The following is a 15,496-nucleotide window of genomic DNA, read 5'->3' as shown; positions in this document are numbered from 1 at the left end:
TTTCCATCTCCTGGCTATTGTAAATAGATCTGCAACAACAACCGAGCTTTTGGAAAGACTACGGCATGAGTTCTTCATCTCTTATTCACTCCCTCAACCCACAACCATATATTTCTGCCTTAGACCAAGATGATTAAGGCCCTCTTAAACTGGTCATCAATTAGTAAATTGAGTGGTAACTGTTCAGTCTTTGTCTTTTTTTAAATAGAGGTATAATTGACATATAACATTATATTTAGTTTGGGGTGTACAACATAATGATTCAGTATTTGTATATAAGGCAAAATCATCACCACAATAAATCTAATTAACAACATTGATCACCATATATAGTTACAATTACTTTTTCTTGTGAGGAAAACTGTTAAGATCTACTCTCCTAGCAAATTTCAATATAATACAGTATTATTAACTGTGGTCTCCATTCTGTACAGTACATCCCAATGACTTATTTATTTTATAATTGGAAATCTGTACTTTTTGACCCCCTTCTCCCATTTTGCCCACCCCCCACCTCTTGCTTCTGGCAACCAATCTGTTCTCTGTATTGATGAGTTCATTTTTTAAAAAATTTCATTGATAAGTGAGATCATACGGTATTTGTCTTTCTCTGACTTATTTTACTTAGCACAATGCCTTCGAGGTCCATCCATGTTGTTGCAAATGGCAAGATTTAATTCTTTTTTTATGGCTGAATAATATTGCATTTTATATTTATACCACATTTTATTTACCAATCATCCATTGATGGACACTTAGGTCGTTTCCATATCTTGGCTATTGTAAATAATGCTGCAATGAATATGGCAGTACATATATCTTTTTGAATTAGAGGTTTTGCTTTCTTCAGATAAATACACAAAAGTGGAATTGCTGGATTATATGATAGCTCTGTTTTTAATTTTTTGAGGGACTTCCATACTGTTTTCCATAGTGGTTCAATTTACTTTCCCACCATTCAGTCTTTGTCTTAATGTCTCTGTGATATCTGCCTCTGCCAGATAGGTCCTTCTCTCCTTGTTTCCCCAAGTCCACTGTTTTTCTTCTACCAGTCTGGTTGCTCCTTTATGGTCTCTTTTTCAGATTTCTCTTCCTTCATCCATTTCTCAGATGTGAATCCCTGGGGTTCTGCCCTTAACCCTCTTTTATTCCCATCACACTCTATATACATGATATCACCCACAAACAGGGCTTTCAGTAACCATTAATATACTGATGACTGCTAAATCTAAATCCTTTTCCTGCTGAGCTTCAGACCCATAGAAACAAATGACCCCGTAGAAAGAAAGACCCCAAAGATACCTCTAAATCAACATGCCCCAAAATGAATTCATCATTTTAGAAAAGTAGGAAACCTATTCAGGAAATTTCATCATCATTTATCCTGATGGCCACGCCTCAAACTTCTATTACTTTCCTGCTCTCTTATCCTTCTTGCCTTATCTGTGATGATGTTCTATTAATATTACTCTTTTTTTTACATCTTTATTGGAGTATAATTGCTTTACAATGGTGTGTTAGTTTCTGCTTTATAACAAAGTGAATCAGTTATACATATACATATGTTCCCATATCTCTTCCCTCTTGCGTCTCCCTCCCTCCCACCCTCCCTATCCCACCTCTCTAGGTGGTCACAAAGCACCGAGGGGATCTCCCTGTCCTATGCGGCTGCTTCCCACTAGCTATCTATTTTACATTTGGTAGTGTATATATGTCCATGCCACTCTCTCATTTTGTCACAGCTTACCCTTCCCACCCCACCCCCATATCCTCAGGTCCATTCTCTAGTAGGTCTGTGTCTTTATTCCTGTCTTACCCCTAGGTTCTTCATGACATTTTTTTCTTAAATTCCATATATATGTATTTATATATGCATACGGTATTTGTCTTTCTCTTTCTGACTTACTTCACTCTGTATGACAGGCTCTAGGTCCATCCACCTCATTACAAATAGCTCAATTTCGTTTCCTTTCATGGCTGAGTAATATTCCATTGTATATATGTGCCACACCTTCTTTATCCATTCAACTGATATGGACACTTAGGTTGTTTCCATCTCTGGGCTATTGTAAATAGAGCTGCAATGAACATTTTGGTACATGACTCTTTTTGAATTATGGTTTTCTCAGGGTATAAGCCCAGTAGTGGGATTGTTGGGTCATATGGTAGTTCTATTTGTAGTTTTTTAAGGAACCTCCATACTGTTCTCCATAGTGCCTGTACCAATTCACATTCCCACCAGCAGTGCAAGAGTGTTCCTTTTTCCCAACACCCTCTCCAGCATTTATTGTTTCTAGATTTTTTGATGATGGCCATTCTGACCAGTGTGAGATGATATCACATTGTAGTTTTGATTTGCATTTCTCTAATGATTAATGATGTTGAGCATTCTTTCACATGTTTGTTGGCAGTCTGTATATCTTCTTTGGAGAAATGTCTATTTAGGTCTTCTGACCATTTTTGGATTGGGTTGTTTGTTTTTTGTTATTGAGCTGCATGAGCTGCTTATAAATTTTGGAGATTAATCCTTTGTCAGTTGCTTCATTTGCAAATATTTTCTCCCATTCTGAGGGTTGTCTTTTGGTCTTGTTTATGGTTTCCTTTGCTGTGCAAAAGCTTTTAAGTTTCATTAGGCCCCATTTGTTTATTTTTGTTTTTATTTCCATTTCTCTAGGAGCTGGGTCAAAAAGGATCTTGCTGTGATTTATTTCATAGAGTGTTCTGCCTATGTTTTCCTCTAAGAGTTTGATCGCCTCTGGCCTTACATTTAGGTCTTTAATCCACTTTGAGCTTATTTTTGTGTATTGTGTTAGGGAATGATCTAATCTCATACTTTTACATGTACCTGTCCAGTTTTCCCAGCACTACTTATTGAAGAGGCTCTCCTTTCTCCACTGTACATTCCTACCTCCTTTATCAAATATAAGGTGACCCTATGTGTGTGGGTTTATCTCTGGGCTTTCTATCCTGTTCCATTGATCTATCTTTCTGTTTTTGTGCCAGTACCATACTGTCTTGATTACTGTAGCTTTGTACTATAGTCTGAAGTCAGGGAGCCTGATTCCTCCAGCTCCTTTTTTCATTCTCAAGATTGCTTTTGCTATTCGGGGCCTTTTGTGTTTCCATACAAATTGTGAAATTTTTTGTTCTAGTTCTGTGAAAAATGCCAGTAGTAGTTTGATAGGGATTGCATTGAATCTGTAGATTGCTTTGGGTAGTAGAGTCATTTTCACAATGTTGATTCTTCCAATCCAAGAATATGGTATATCTCTCCATCTATTTGTATCATCTTTAATTTTTTTCATCAGTGTCTTATAATTTTCTGCACACAGGTCTTTTCTCTCCTTAGGTAGGTTTATTCCTAGATATTTTATTCTTTTTATTGCAAAGGTAAATGGGAGAGTTTTCTTGATTTCACTTTCAGATTTTTCATCATTAGTGTATAGGAATGCCAGAGATTTCTGTGCATTAATTTTGTATCCTGCAACTTTACCAAATTCATTGATTAGCTCTAGTAGTTTTCTGGTAGCATCTTTAGGATTCTCTATGTATAGTATCATGTCATCTGCAAATAGTGACAGCTTTACTTCTTCTTTTCCGATTTGAATTCCTTTTATTTCCTTTTCTTCTCTGATTGCTGTGGCTAAAACTTCCAAAACTGTGTTGAATAAGAGTGGTGAGAGTGGGCAACCTTGTCTTGTTCCTGATCTTAGTGGAAATGGTTTCAGTTTTTCACCATTGAGGACGATGTTGGCTGTGAGTTTTTCATATATGGCCTTTATTATGTTGAGGAAACTTCCCTCTATGCCTACTTTCTGCACGGTCTTTATCATAAATGGGTGTTGAATTTTGTCAAAACCTTTCTCTGCATCTATTGAGATGATCATATGATTTTTCTCCTTCAATTTGTTAATATGGTGTATCATGTTGATTGATTTGCGTATATTGAGGAATCCTTGCATTCCTGGAATAAACCCCACTTGATCATGGTGTATGATCCTTTTAATGTGCTGTTGGATTCTGTTTGCTAGTATTTTTTTTTTGAGGATTTTTGCATCTATGTTCATCAGTGATATTGGCCTGTAGTTTTCTTTCTTTGTGACATCCTTGCCTGGTTTTGGTATCAGGGTGATGGTTGCCTTGTAGAATGGGTTTGGGAGTGTTCCTCCCTCTGCTGTATTTTGGAAGAGTTTGAGAAGGATAGGTGTTAGCTCTTCTCTAACTGTTTGATAGAATTCGCCTGTGAAGCCATCTGATCCTGGGCTTTTGTTTGTTGGAAGATTTTTAATCACAGTTTCAATTTCAGTGCTTGTGATTGGTCTGTTCATATTTTCTATTTCTTACTGATTTAGTCTTGGCAGGTTATGCACTTCTAAGAATTTTTCCATTTCTTCCAGGTTGTCCATTTTATTGGCATAGAGTTGCTTGTAGTAATCTCTTATGATCTTTTGTATTTCTGCAGTGTCAGTTGTTACTTCTCCTTTTTCATTTCTAATTGTATTGATTTGAGTCTTGTCCCTTTTTTTCTTGATGAGTCTGGCTAATGGTTTAACAATTTTGTTTATCTTCTCAAAGAAAAAGCTTTTAGTTTTATTGATCTTTGCTATCGTTTCCTTCATTTCTTTTTCATTTATTTCTGATCTGATTTTTATGATTTCTTTCCTTCTGCTTACTTTGGTGTTCTTTTGTTTGTTTGTTTTTCTTTCTCTAATTGCTTTAGGTGCAAGATTAGGTTGTTTATTCGAGATGTTTCTTGCTTCTTAAGTTAGGATTGTATTGCTATAAACTTCCCTCTTAGAACTGTTTTTGCTGCATCCCATAGGTTTTGGGTCATCTTGTCTCCATTGTCATTTGTTTCTAGGTATTTTTTAATTTCCTCTTTGATTTCTTCAGTGATCACTTCGTTATTAAGTAGTGTATTGTTTAGCCTCCATGTATTTGTATAATATTACTCTTTAGTATCTTCTGTATATATTGCCTTCTCTCCATCCCTCTTGCTGCTGTCTTCATTAGGCTCTCTTCACTTCTGTGTCACAGTGTAACATTGTCTTAACTGGTTTCTCCGTTCTTGCTCCCTCCTAACCATTCAACATTTTGCTTCCAGAGCAATCTTTGTACAAGGATAAGTCCTTCAAAGTCTGACCATTTATTTCTAGAGAAAACACCAATGTCACAGAATGGAAACAAGTTTCTACATAATCTATCAGCCTCTTTAATTTTTTTTTCCTACTTCCTATCTTTGCTTAAATTGCAACCACAAGAATTTCTCACAAGACTTGTGATAATTCATGTCTTTGCATGCTTCACCCATTGCCTATGCATGCACTATTCCTTCTTCTTGTTCCACAACACTTGAAATTTTCAGACTTCTTAATACTTAATATCTTGGGTACAAAATATCTCATTGTTATTTTAATTTGATTTTCCCTGTTTATTGTGCAGTTGAGTAAGCTACTTATTGGCTACCCAGTTTTCTTTTGAAAATTGTCTTTCATATAATTTAGTCCATTTCTATAGGGTTGTTTTACATTTTTATGATGGATTTATAGTATAGTATTTAAATATATACAGAAATTTTTGAAAGAACTGTGTGGTAATAAGTGGGTATTATCCATATTAAGTTGCTATGTTGGTAATAACTTGCTATGACAGCAAGAGAAAAATAACATACACTTCTTATGAATTGTAGAATCACAGTGCTAAAAATATTGCCTGCAGTTTTGGTCCCAATGCCCTCACCATAGATTTATTCCAGAGTTTTCTGTTTTCTATTTTTATGTTGATAAACCAGCTACCAATCTTTTTGTTGTTCCTTTGAAGGTAAGTGTCCTTTTTCTCTGGCTGACTAAGATTTTCCTTACTTCTCCTGTTTTAGAAGTTTTTCTACTTCATACCTAGGGGGTTTTTTTCCCCCTATGTTTTCTCTTGCTGGGAGTTGGTAGTGTTGCTTGTACCTGTGGCTTGATGTCTTTCATTTTTGGGAAAATTCTCTGCCAGTATTTCCACCAATACTCTTCTACCTCAGTCCTTCTCTCCTCTCCTTAGTGACTTCAATTACAAGCATTTAGATTTTTAAAAATCTTGCCCTAATTTTTCCTTATGTTTGTTTTTTTCTATTCTCTTTGCTCTCTATAATTCAGCCTGGATGTTTTTTTCTGAGAATGTTCTGGTTCAATAATTCTCTCTTCTGTTGTATGACATATATTGTTAAACTCATCTACTTTTGAAATACTAATTTCTGTTACTGGGTTTTTTTTCCTAGAATTTCCTACTGATTCTTTTATTTTTAGTTTCCAGTTCTATGCTAAAAATTTTTCTTGTCATTTAATTCCTTGACTATTTTAGTCAAGGTTATTTAAAAATCCCTGTCAGAAAACCATAATATCTGGATCACCTAGGCCTGTTTTTATTGTCCATTTTTAATCTTAGTTTTGGGTCAACTTTTATTGTTTGTATGCCTTGTTATTTTTGACTTATTGCCTAGTATGATAGATTAAACATTGCAGAGGTAATTTAAAGTTATGTATAATGTTTTCTTGACCCAGAGAGGATTTACTTTAACTACTGGCAGCCATCTACATTGGGGGTAAACCACTTCATTCCAATCAGGGTGTGAAATAATTTGCCACCAAGCTTTGGCCCCAATTAGGCTGGTTTATTTTGAAGATAGCCTTAATACTGTGTGTACCTTTGAGGTTACAACTGAAAGCCTGTGGTGTTTGTCAGTGACCCTCCTTCTTGACAGGCCCTGAATCAAGCCAATTTTTATTCACCCAGTCCTGTGAGACTGCCAAAATCTCTGAATAACTTCTCAGCCTCTTAGCTGCTGCTTTCAAATTGACAACTGTTTTGAGGAGGAAAGTGGCTCCAAATGTCAGTCTATCACTCTGAGTTTCCTCTCCTAGAAGAGGACTTGTGAGAATATAAGATGTAAAATCTATGAAATCTTTATGTATTTATTTGTTTGGTTGTGCTGGATCTTAGTTGTGGCAAGCAGGCTCCTTAGTTGTGGTTCATGGGCTCCTTAGTTGCAGCTCACTGGCTCCTTAGTTGTAGCACATGGCTCCTTAGTTGTGGCATGAGAACTCTTAGTTGCAGCATGCATGTGGGATCTAGTTCCCTGGCCAGGGATTGAACTGGGGCCCCCTGCATTGGGAGTGGGGAGTCTTAACCACTGTGCCACCAGGTAAGTCCCAATCTATGAAACCTTGATCTACACTACCAACCTGCCTTCAGTGGTCTCACTTTATACCCATACTACATTGTATGAGGTTGCCTGTTTTGTAGAGAGGTTCACTTTTGAGCAATGTATATACCTGTTCCTTTCTTTTACATTACCATTAGGGTTCTTACTAAATTGTAGATATAACATTTTTACTCTTATTTGATAGCCGTAGAATTTCTCTATGTCATCCTCATTCTAGTGTTACTGAATTCTCTGTGGGATGTTTTTATTTTTTGACTGAATTCCTTTTAGTTTTTGAGAATTGCTTTTTCTGCCTGGGAAGATGAGCAGTAGTTTGAGTTTTTCTTTTAACCAGATAAGACCCTAGAATAGCTCAGTTATCTCTTTGTTATCATATATGTAATTGGATATGTACAGTTGCTTTTCAAAAACATTTCATTATTCAAGTGAAACGTTTATTCATTGACATTAAATTTTTATTTTATGCACATAGGTAGAATAAATTAGCTTGTCTGAAAGAAAAAAATACCATTGTTCATATCAGGGCTAGCCACTTCATTTGCCTTCCTTTTGATATAAGGCCAAAAGTTACAGGAAAATACTTCACATAATACATGGAAATTCACTGAGCCAGGGCTGTTAATCTGCTATCACACAGCCTTCTGTAGTTATCTTTTTTTCTTCCCTGTAAGCCTTCCCATTTTTCTTTAGTAGGAAAATGACTTGAAACCTCTAAATTGTGACTGGCTGAGAGTGTAGAGTGATGTACCAATCATTCTGTCAGTAGCCTTTGCATGGTCTTGATTTATAGAGATTGTAAAGACAAATGGCTATATCACTTTTTTAAAAAAATGACAGTTTTTCGTTATTTAAGCTCTAATTTCTCTAGTTGTTGGAGTCTACTTGATAGCTCCATGCTACTTTACTTATCTGCCTTTAGATTTTTGCTACTCTAAAGTTTACTAAATTTATCTTTAGCATTTCAGTTCTTCCAATATGCATCTACCTAACATTATCGATGAAAATTGGCACCTGTGTTTATAGTTGCCATTAACAGAAAGAAAGACAAAGACCACATGATCACACTTTTTAATCAGATTCAGAAAAAGCATTTGACAAAATTCAACATCTTTTCACTATAAAAACTCTCAAAAAATAGGTAAAGAAGGAACATACCTCAGCACAATAAAGGACATATATGAAAAGCCCACAGCTAACACAATCAATGAGGAAAAACTTCCTCTAAGATCCACAACAAGGCAAGGATGCCTATTCTCACCACCGCTATTCATCTTAGTACTGGAAGTCCTACCCAGAGCAATCAGGAAAGAAAAAGAAATAGAAGGTGTCAAATCAGAAGAGAAAAAGTGAATTATCTCTGTTTGCATATGATGTGCTCATATAAGTAAAAAAACCCTAAGAACACCACAAAACAAATTCAGTAAATTGTAGGATGCAAAAATCAACATACAAAAATCAGTGGCATTTCTGTATACTAACAATGAATGAACCAAAAGGGAAATTAAGAAAATGATCCCATTTACATTAGCAACAAAAGAACAAAATACTTAGGCAATAACTTAACCAAAAAATGAAAGATTTATACACTGAAAACTACAAAACACTGATGAAGGAAATTTAAAAAGACACAAATAAATGGAAAGTCATTCCATGTTCATGGATTGGAAGAAGTAATGTTGTCAAAATGTTCATACCAGTCAAAGTGATTTAGAGATTCAATGCAATCCCTATCAAAATCCTAATGGCATTTTTAAACAGAAGCTGTAAAAAAAAAATCCTAAAATTTATGTGAAACTACAAAAGACCCCAAATAGCCAAAGCATTCTTGAGCAAGAACAAAGCTGGAAGTATGACACTTCCTGACTTCAAATTATATTGTAAAGCTAAAGTAACTAAAACAGTGTGGTACCAGCATAAAAAAAGACATATAGACCAATGGAACAGAATAGAGAACCCAGAAACAAACCAACACATTTATGGTCTACTGCTCTTCAACTGGAGTGCCAAGAGCACACGATGGGGAAAGGATAGTCTCTTTAATAAATGCTGGAAAAGTGGATATCCACATGCAAAAAATGAAATTGGACCTCTATCACACACCATACACAAAAATCAACTCAAAGTGGGTTAAAGACTTAAAGGTAAGACTCAAAATCATAAAATTCCTATAAGAAAATATAGGGGAAAACCTTCTTGACATTGGTCTTGACAATAATTTCTTAGCTAACACACCAAAAACACAGGTGAGAAAAGCAAATATAGAAAAAATGGGATTACCTTAATTTAAAAAGCTCCTGCACAGCAAAGGAAACAATCAACAAAATGAAAAGGCAACCTACAAAATGGGAAAAAAATATTTGCAAATCATATATTTGATAAGGGGTTAATATCTAAAATATATAAGGAACTCACACAACTCAATAGCAAAAAATCAAATAATGCAATTAAAAAATGGGAAAGGACCTGAATAGACATTTTTCCAAAGAAGATATGTGAATGGCCAACAGGTACATTAAAAGGGGCTTAACATCACTAATCACAGGGAAATGCAAATCAAAACCACAATGAGATATCACCTCACACCTGTAAGAATAGCTGTTATCAAAGAGACAACAATAAGTATTGGTGAAGATGTAGAGAAAAGGGAACCCTGTGCACTGTTGGTGGGAATGTAAATTGATGCAGTGCTATGGAAAACAGTGTGGAGGCTCTTCAAAAAATTAAAAATAAAACTACCATATGATCCAGCAATCCCACTTCCAGGTATTTGAAGGAAATAAAATTACCATTTGTTGAGTTATCTGCACCATCATGTTCATTGCAGCATTATTCACAATAGCCAAGATACAGAAACAAAGTGTCCATTGACAGATGAATGGATAAAGTGAATGTGGTATTTATTTTATAAATACAGTTGATTATTGAACAGTGCAGGGGTTAGGGGTGCCGACCACCCACACAGTGGAAAATCAGCATATAACTTTATAGTCGGCCCTCCATATCCATGATTCCACATCCACAGATTCAGCCAAACACAGATCATGTAGTACTGGAGTATTAATTGAAAAAAATCCACCTATAAGTGAACCCATGCAGTTCAAACCTGTGTTGTTCAAGAGTCAGCTGTATACACACACACACACACACACACACACACACACACACACACACATATATGTAATGGACTATTATTCAGCCATAAAATGAAGGACGACTTGCCATTTGTGACAACATGGATGGATGTTGAGCACATTATGCTAAGTGAAATAAATCAGACAGAGAAAGACAAATACTGTATGGTCTCACTTATATGTGGAATTTTTAAAAGCTGAATTCATATAAACAGAAATTAGAACAGTGTTTGCCAGGGGATAGAAGGTAGGGGAAATGGGGGAATATTGGTCAAAGGATAAAAACTTCCAGTTATAAGATGAATAAGTTCTGGGAATCTTATGAACAGCATGGTGACTATAGTTAAAAATACGGTATTATATACTTGAAAATTGCTAAGACAGTAGACGGTGGATCTTAAATGTTCTCACCAGAAAAAAAAAAAAGGTAATTATGTGAAGGATGTGTTAACTAATTTTATTATGGTAATCATTTCACAATACATATGAGTATCAAATCATCATTGTATGTTACACAATGTTATTTGTCAATTATATCTCAATAAAAAACCCCAAAAGACAAAAAAAATGAAGTTGTACATCTTAAATATATGCAATTATGTCAATGATATCTCAATAAAACTCTCTAAAAAAAGTGAAAGAAGAAATGGTTATAAGCAGATTCATACTACAAAAAACGTTAAAGGAAGTTCTTTTCAGGTACTAGCATAATTAAAATGGATGGAAATATAATTTATAGATCAAAAAATAAACAAAACAAACAAAAAGAACTAAAAAGCAGTGAAAATACATAAGGGTAAATATATAATATTTTTCTTATCATTTAAACTTCTTTTAAAAGTTGATTATTTAAGCCTAAATAACTATGGAGTATGAGATTTACACCATATGTAGAAGTAAAATATGTGACAGCAGAAGCACGATGGCTGGGAAAAGAGAAATGAAATTATAGTATTCTAAGGCTCTTATACTATTTGTGAAGTGGTAAAATATAACATGAGGGTAGTCTGTAATAGGTTCAAGATGTATCCTATAAACTTGGAAGGAACCCCTAAAATAAAAGAGTTACAGTTAATCAGCCAACAATGGAGATAAAATGGAATATAAATAATGATTAATTTCAAAGAAGACAGAAAAAGAATAAAAAGAGAACAGAACAGTTGGGACAAATAGAAAATGAATAACAAGATAATAGAATTAATCAGCCATATTAAAAATTACTTTAAATCTAAATTGTTTAAATGCCCCAATTAAAAGACAGAGATTGTCAGAAGATGAAAGATCAAGCCTACTGCATGCTACCTATCAATACAAAACATAATATTAAATATAAAGACACAAATAGGCTAAAAGTAAAAGGCTAAAAAAAGCTATACCATGCTAACACCAGTAAAAGAAAGCTGGAATGGTTATATTGATATTAGACATAGTAGATTTCTGAGCAAAGAATAATGCCATGGATAAAGAAGTTTATTTCATAATGATATAGACATCAATTCTATATTGGAAGAAGATATAACAATCCTAAATGTTTACACACCTAAAAACAAGGCTTCAAAATACATGAAACTAAAACTGATAGAACTGCAAGAAGAAATCAATGAATCCACAATTATAGTTGGAAATTTTAACACCCCTTTTTCAATAATTGAAGGACATAAAATCAACAAAAAAGACAATAGACTTAACACTATCAATCAATTTGACCTGACCAATATTTACAAAACACTCCACTCAACGATAAATATATTTACCAGAACATTTACCAGGATAGACAATATCTGCTATAAAGCAAGTCTCAATACATTTAAAAGGACTCAAGTCATATAAATTATGTTCTTTGACCACTATGAACCTGAATTAGAAATCAATAATAAAAGATATCTGGAAAATCATCAGAACTGGAAAAATATGTAAAATATTTGGGAGCTAAATAATAGACTTCTTATTACTCAAGGATCAAAGAAGAAATAAAAATGGAAACTAGAAAGTATTTTGATGCCGCAGCTAAGTGCTTGGGCAGACTGTCCCTGGGAGAGGACTCAATCTAGCTCTGCAGAGATAGCAAGGAGAGCCTGGAGTGTGTTCTGGGTGGAGCAGTGGTGGCCACTGTCAGCACACTCAGGAGTACACAGCAGCTCTCCCAGTGAGAGTGCCCTGGGCTCTGCCCACTCCATACTGCAGCTTAGCACTAGATCTGGGTCCTGGAAGAAGACTGCCACAGAGGCAGCCCAGATCTCAGGCAGCAGCTGAACCACCTCAATTCCTGCAGCCACAATACCTCAACCCCCAGCCCCAGCCCACTTCACCTCACGGCTTTGCACTAGATTTAGGACAAACACAACAAGGAAAGGTAAGTGACCTTGGTGCTGCTTCTGAGCAGAACCGTGGACACCTACACAAGCAGTGCATAGGTCCTCTGTGACTGCACAGACCTCATTGCTTCAGCAATCACCTCCTTTGGGGCAGGGCATGCACTCAAGGGCAACAGAGTCTGATTGAACCTGATCCTCAGGGCTTCTGCTCCAACAACTGGGGAGTAGACCCTGCTCCTGACAGGGCAGCAACAGCCATGGAGCAGAGAGGAAGTCCGGCCTCACAACCTGCACAGGCTCTACACACTACACCAACCACACCCCTATCAAGGGGATAATGGCCAGCACACCTTTAGGAAAGACATGACAGATGTCCATATCAAAAGCAGTCCTCACACCAAAAGCACTGGACACACAAAGTCTACACAGGGATGTTCTCACATAAAAACACCTCTTCAAGTGATGTTCAATACCACAGCAATCAGACAAGAAAAATTGAAAGGGAGGAAGGTAAAACTGTCAGTATTGCAGATGACATGATACTCCATATGGAGTCTCCACACAAAAACTATTAGAACTAATAGATGAATTCAGCAAGGTAGCAGGATACAAGATTAATATACAGAAATTTCTTGCATTTTTATACACTAATAATAAAGTAACAGAAAGAGAAATTTAAAAATCCTGTTTCAAATCTCATCAAAAAGAATAAAATACTTAGGAATAAACTTAAGCAAGGAGGTAGAAGACCTATATGCTGAAAACTATAACACAGTGACAAAAGAAAGTGAAGATGATTCAAAGAAATGGAAAGATATCTCATGTTTCTGGAATGGAAGAATTAATATTGTTAAAACGGCCATAGTACCCAAAGTAATTTACAGATTTAATGCAATCTCTATCAAAATACCGTGACATTTTTTTCAGAACCAGAGCAAATATCCTAAAATTTATATGGAATCACAAAAAAACCCCAGAATTGCCAAAGCAATACTGAGGAAAAAGAACAAAGCTGGAAGTGTAACTCTTCCACACTTCGGACTGTACTAGAAACCTGCAGTAATCAAAACTGTGGTATTGGCACAAAAACAGACTTATGGATCAATGCAACAAGATAGAGAGCCCAGAAATAAACCCATACACCTATTATCAATTAATGTACGACAAAGGAAATAAGAATATACAATGGAGAAATGACCATCTCTTCAACAAGTGGTGTTGGGAAAGCTGGACAGCTAAAGCTGGATGTAAATCAATGAAATTAGAACATTTCCTCACACCATATGCAAAAGTAAAGTCAAAATTGTTTAAAGACCTAAATGTAAGACTTGACACCATATAACTCCTAGAAGAGAGCCTAGGCAGAACATAATTTAACATAGGTTGTAGCAATATTTTCTTAGACCAGTCGCCCAAGGCAAAAGAAATAAAAGCAAAAGTAAACAAATGGGACATAACCAAACTTAAAAGCTTTTGCACAGCAAAGGAAACCATCAACAAAATGAAAAGGCAACCTATGGAATGGGGGAAAACAACTGCAAATGATGCAACCAACAGGGGGTTAATATCCAAAATGTATAAGCAGCTCATACAACTCAATAGTGAAGAAACAAAAAACCACATCCAAAAATGGGCGAAGACCTAAACAGACATTTTTCCAAAGAAGACACATGGAAAGATGCTCAACATCGCTAATTATTAGAGAAATGCAAGTCAAAACCACAATGGGGAATCACCTCACACCTGTCAGAATGGCTATCTTTAAAAAGTCTACAAATAATAAATGATAGAGAGGGTGTGGAGAAAATAAAACCCTCCTACTGTTGGTGGGAATGTAAATTGGTGCAGCCACTATGGAAGACAGTACAGAGGTTCCTTCAAAACTAAAAATAGAGCTACCATATGATCCAGCAATCCCACTCCTGGGCATATATCCAGACAAAACTATAATTCAAAGAGAAACATGCACCCCAATGTTCATAGCAGCACTATTTACAATAGCCAAGACATGGAAACAACCTAAATGTCCATTGACAGATGAATGGATATAGAAGATGTGGGGTATCTATCTATCTATTTATACATCAGCCATAAAAAAAGAATGAAATAATGCCATATGCAGCAACATGGATGGACCGAGAGATTATCATACTAATGAAGTCAGAAAGAGAAAGACAAATACCATATGGTATCACTTATATGTGGAATCTAAAGTATGACACAAATGAACATATCTATTAAACATAAACAAACTCACAAACAGAGAACAGACTTTTGGTTGCCAAGGGGGAGGAGGGATGGGGGAGGGAAGGATTGGGAGTTTGGGGTAAGCAGATGCAAACTAGTATACATAGGATGGATAAACAACAAGGTTGTACTGTATAGCACAGGGAACTATATTCAGTATCCCCTGATAAATCATAATGGAAAGAATATGAAAAAGAATGTATATATATGTATAACTGAGTCACTTTGCAGTATACCTGAAACTAACACGACATTGCAAATCAACTATACTTCAATAAAATGTTTTTTAAATGTGTGTTTATTACTAAAAATTCACAATTTAATCTGTTGTTTGTGCAACAAGAAAAGCAGGGTTAAGTAAATGCATAGATGAGTCAGCTTTTATTTTAGTTCTAATATCAACTTTCTTCCTGATAATTTTTTTTTCTACAGATACTAATAACCATAAAAATGGATCAGTAAGTTATAAGTCCACCTTTTTCCTTCTGTCTTGAACTCAAGACAGATAAAAAAGGATTCTAAATCCATCTCAATGATTTGCCAATAATGAAAATTTTCTTGAATAATTGAGTTAACTTTATTGGTAAGACTTATGT

The 15,496-nt window shown here is 35.4% G+C and overlaps 1 protein-coding gene across 1 annotated transcript in view; it reads right to left on the bottom strand.

The window, feature by feature from the left end:
- The window catches only part of LMNTD1 (lamin tail domain containing 1), a 54,814-nt gene that overhangs the window by 26,844 nt on the left and 12,474 nt on the right, over window positions 1-15,496 (bottom strand). The window lies entirely within an intron of this gene.

Source organism: Mesoplodon mirus (assembly GCF_964341445.2).
Source record: "Mesoplodon mirus genome assembly, chromosome: 11".
Lineage (NCBI taxonomy): Eukaryota > Metazoa > Chordata > Mammalia > Artiodactyla > Ziphiidae > Mesoplodon > Mesoplodon mirus.
The sequence above is the reverse complement of the archived record's forward strand: the minus strand, read 5'-3'. Positions and strand labels throughout refer to the sequence as shown.